Source organism: Alligator sinensis, unplaced genomic scaffold (genome assembly GCF_000455745.1).
Source record: "Alligator sinensis unplaced genomic scaffold, ASM45574v1 scaffold458_1, whole genome shotgun sequence".
Lineage (NCBI taxonomy): Eukaryota > Metazoa > Chordata > Crocodylia > Alligatoridae > Alligator > Alligator sinensis.
In genome coordinates, this window is record NW_005841944.1 from 911,168 (window position 1) to 916,315 (window position 5,148).

The 5,148-nt window shown below is 40.0% G+C and overlaps 1 protein-coding gene across 1 annotated transcript in view; it reads left to right on the forward strand.

Annotated features, from left to right (window-relative positions):
• Positions 1–5,148, forward strand: part of FAM189A1 (family with sequence similarity 189 member A1) — a 458,052-nt gene that overhangs the window by 319,242 nt on the left and 133,662 nt on the right. The window lies entirely within an intron of this gene.

Below are 5,148 nucleotides of genomic sequence, written 5' to 3' on the forward strand. Positions count from 1 at the left end.
CACCCAGCACTCTTCCCTGCCTATGCAGGGGGTCAGACTCGATGATCTCAAGCAAATCCCGGGACGTCTCAAGCAAATCCCGGGACGTCTCTCAAGCAAATCCCGGGACGTCATTCTCCCCCTGTACTCGGCCTTAGTGAGGCCGCAGCTGGAGTACTGTGTCCAGTTTTGGGCTCCACAATTCAAAAAGGATGTGGAGAAGCTTGAGAGAGTCCAGAGAAGAGCCACGCGCATGATCAGAGGTCAGGGAAGCAGACCCTACGATGACAGGCTGAGAGCCCTGGGGCTCTTTAGCCTGAAAAAGCGCAGGCTCAGGGGTGATCTGATGGCCACCTACAAGTTTATCAGGGGTGACCACCAGTATCTGGGGGAACGTTTGTTCACCAGAGCGCCCCAAGGGATGACGAGGTCGAATGGTCACAAACTACTTCAAGATCGTTTCAGGCTGGACATAAGGAAGAATTTCTTTACTGTCCGAGCCCCCAAGGTCTGGAACAGCCTGCCACCGGAGGTGGTTCAAGTGCCTTCATTGAACACCTTCAAGATGAAACTGGATGCTTATCTTGCTGGGATCCTATGACCCCAGCTGACTTCCTGCCCTTTGGGCAGGGGGCTGGACTCGATGATCTTCCGAGGTCCTTTCCAGCCCTAATGTCTATGAAATCTATGAAATCTATGAAATAAATATGCTGAAGTTCCTCATGCCCTTTCTTCTCGGAGGATCCTTTTCATTACTTGCTTATGTAAGTAGTCTTAATCATTTCTGTCCAGTAGTTCCCATCCAGTGTATTTTCTTGCAGTGTATTTAAGGAAGTGTAACTGCAGCTAAAGTCTTTCTAATGTGTACTATACATTTTCAAGGAGAACTTGAAGTACAAGTTTTATTTTTGGATAAGGGCCACCTTTGCATTCCAGTACTCATGCTAGTGTGTCCTATAAACTTCACTGGAATTACTCATATTAGTAATGTTCACCAATGTGAGTCAAGGTTGTGCAGTTGTTTTGATCTGTAATATTCTCAAAATAGTTTTAAAAAATGGTGCATCAGGCATGGGGGAAACTGGGCTATCTAGTATAAGCTAAAATGGAAAATGAATAAGCAGATCACAAAATGCATGAGGCTGCACAAGCAATGGAAACAAGGCATTCTTACCTAAGAGTTATCCAGGTATGGAACAAACTTCCAGAAGAAATTAGGCAAATTTGGAATCTTACCATCCATAGGAAAAACTGCAGAATTTTCCTCTTTGTAAAGGCTTTGGTGCCATAAAAATGATAGCATCTTCACCTGAAAACCTACATCCTACCCCAAGGAGAGTTGTGCCTTCAGAAAGGGAAAGATGCCATGAGCAGATGCAATGAATCCGATCTGGACTTGCCCATTCCTATCGCTTTTACATGAAAGGTTCTTGGGTGCTATGGCAGTATAAAGTATATCAGCATAAAATCTAAAATATATAAAATCTAAAATAACTTATCAATAGAGTTTTGTCTTTCAGGTCATTTTACAAATATATTTTACTATATAGTAAAGCCTAACAAGCAGGTTTGTCAGAGGATCTTCAAAAATATGTCTGTACTGTATTCTTCGTGTGCATTTTTTTTTGCATGAACAAAACAAGTAATTCCCTGTACTTGTTGAAATTTTTTTTTAGACATATACAATGGCAGCTGTAATTCTAAAGTCAGCACCATTTAGTCCAGAGGTAGTTAGCTGTGTCTGTCTGAAATCAAGTAGAGGATAGGGCATTTGTTTAAATAAGTTGTTGCCTGTGAAAGCTCATACTTTTCTGAACTATTTAGTCTCTAACGGCATTTATACATGAGCCCTGGGTGGTAGGCGGACCTCTCTAAAGCGCCCAGAGCAGCTCTAACTAAAGCACCCAGAGCATCATGTGTATCAGCATCTCCATGCTGAAAAATGGTGGCAGGGGAGCTTGCTGAACAAGCTTTAGTTAAAGCGCCCCTGCTGCCATTTTTCAACATGGGGATGCTGGTGCACATGACGCTGGAGTCTGCTGTAGTGCGGTAATTATTCCCACATTCCAGCAGACTCGATTAATCAAGTCTGCTCAGATGCGCTGTGTTTACAGCACATCAGAGCAGCCTTGATGTACATGTGTAGGAGCCCTAAAGTGTCATCATGCCCTACTTTCTGTCTCACTGTGTCCTTGATAACTCTCATATAAACAGTTCTTTTTAATAAAAAATCATTTTAGCAAATTACAGGGTCAGGTGCTGTACAGTAAAGATAAATTATGAGGTACATTTTAGAGTGAGCAAAGAATCTGTCACAGGTAAGACTTTTGTTAGGAGGTTATTTTTTCCTTTCAGCCTTTGTTTGTGTGTGATACCTGTTTATTACATGAGATAAAAGTGTATTGAAGATCCCTATTTCACATTAGACATGTCAAATAGCTTCTATCATGTGGGGGCGACTAACTTTAATTCAACAGAAGCAGCATGAATCAGAGTATAAATGGTCTTGGTGTAGACAGCTTTGTCTAAAATGCATTTTCCTTGTTATAAAAACTTTTTACCAGTTGAAGGACTATATTGATTTCTCTGTATGCTCTGTGCTGGTCTAGCAGGTGTACTATAGCTTTCTGACTGCTGGATTTGACACAGCTCTGATTTCAAAGTGTGAATTTCAAACCTGCTTTGTAGTATTTATCTAACAGCTGGCACCATTTCCAACATTCCCAGAGGAGTTCAGAAGCAGGATCTCTCTCCAGAGATTTAACATTTTGTATTTTTCATGGGTTTGAAGACCTTAAGATTGTCTGATCATGTAGTACATGTACAGATCGGATCTTTCACTTTTCTAAAAAAAAAAATTAGAGACAGGAGTTGAAAAGGCTGTCTTAAATTGTTACATATCTTTTGTGAGTAACATTCTAGGTTGATTTTATAAAATAGGCAACGTATGATGAAAATCAAGGGGGCAATATAAAGGATGTTCACTGTTTTAGTTTCATGTACAGTTTGTATTGCTCAGGGCAAGACCATGCTACAGAGGAGGTAATAAACAACTACATATGCTTTTATTCATAAATGGATAGAAAATGGTCTAATTGCTGTGCTCTGCTTTTAAAAAGCATTTTGACTAATTACACTAGGTAGAGGGCATTCTAGTGGTTCAGGAGTTCAAAGCCATTGAGATATAGAGGTGCCTGGAGCATGACTTTATTATGATATATGACATTATATTGACTTATTAGCCTCTCCTCTTGTAAGGTTTTTTTTTTTAAACAGCTCTTACTTCTCTTGTTCTCCTAACTGTTTCTTTGTTAAGCAACATTGAAACAGAGGTGCCAGATTAGTCTAATGAGAAATCACAATCTGTCTTTTAATATAAAATATATGTTTAAAAACATTTAGATAGGAAGAGGATAGGAGTGGTGTCAGCCTTTTATTAATATGGAAAAATGAGTTAATTAGGAACAAAGAAATCCACTGAAATATTGCTTTGTATAAAGTTGATTTCAGACACAGCTCTTCCATTTCCTGAAACTGCCAGAGTCCATTTTAGTTTGTTTAGCCATTAGTCAAGGCAGCTGAAGTAGTTGGGTAATATGTTACATATATGCAATTTAAGTTGCATGCTGTATTCATTAAGGTGCTGAAGCAGATAGGTGTAAAGACAACTACTGTCTCCATAGTAACAGAACAAACACAGCACAGATGGTAACTGTACAGTCTCTTCCTTATGGCTCAGCCACTGTGCGTCTACCCTGACATGGATATAAGATTAATTCAGTGTCTCTACATGGCCCATTAAATCCTTGACCCTTCGGCTCAAAATCCCAGTCAAGTTTCTAATTAGTGCCAGTTTTGGTACTGGTTTCTTCAGTCTGAGAGTCTGGGAACTGAGACCACTAAGCTCATTTCATATAGACCATTAAACTGTCATTTGATGATAATGACTTTCACTTAACACTGACCAGCATTGGATTGGAGCCAGTAGCCTAAAGGGAAAGCACTGTATCCCATTATCAGTCCTTTAAATCATACACTTACCTGCACAAAATAGTTTAACATTTGGAACAAGGAAAGCATATAAATGAGTAGTTGAGAAAAATGGAAGTGGCTGTAGGTTCATATTAATAAACTGATGAAAATTGTATAGTTAAATGTCAAGTTTACATTATTGTAGAATAGGAGTAGAAAAAGACCTTTTAAAAAAAATCAAAAAAACAAAATGAGGATAATGAATCCAATTCTGTGCTTCCTATATGACTAAAACTATCATTGGAAGGGGAGTATAAATCAGAATGTAAAGAAAGTAAATAAAAATTGAAATACTTTAAATCAAACTATAGCACATATGCATTAAGCAAAGCACACTTTAATCAGTTTTGAAAGAAGAAAACAACTGGAAATGGCTAGTGTCTTTGAAAGCCTCAAGAAAAAATTAAACAAAATAAAAACTAAAATAAGAACTGTGCAAATTCAAACATAAGGATGTTAAATATTTGCTGTTTTTAATAAAGATAAGATTTTTAAACATACAGAATTTGAAACAAGAAAAAACAAAACTTTTTCAGAGCAAACATAAGTAGGAAAGGAGACTGGTGTACCCCCTTTTATTTGGATGAAATATAAATCTTTCACCTTCCCCTCATGCTACATTCTTTCCACTTTCTCCTCTCAAATGTATAGTTGCCCATTTCTGTTCTCCTCATCTCGCTTTCTAAATGTGTTTTTTATGACCCTTCAATTGATCACATACATGAATGGAAAAACGTGAATTGTATCCCCTTCCCTCCCCCCTCCTTTCCTGTCTGTTGTATTTAAATCACTCTTTCTATTTGATAGCTTGCTTTCTCCAGCCAGGTCCAGACGTGCAGGGACCTTTGGTTCCCTGGGGACAACTAGTGGTGGTGCACCTTATACCACCACTGTTTGTCCCCGGGGAATACCTGTGCCATGCCTGCTTTGGCGTGTAGCAGGTTACCCTGGGTGGGGTAAGGGAGGCTGGCCCCAGCAACGTTACTTGAGGTCCTGGGGGTCTCCTGGGGTTGCAGGAGTGGTGATCTTGCTGCACAGAGCCTGGCTGGCAGCGGAGCACAGCTCCTGCTGGCCAAGCTCCGGCTTTGGGCTGTGCCTGCTGCTGCTGCTGCTCCCCCCCCCCCCCCCCCCGGGGTT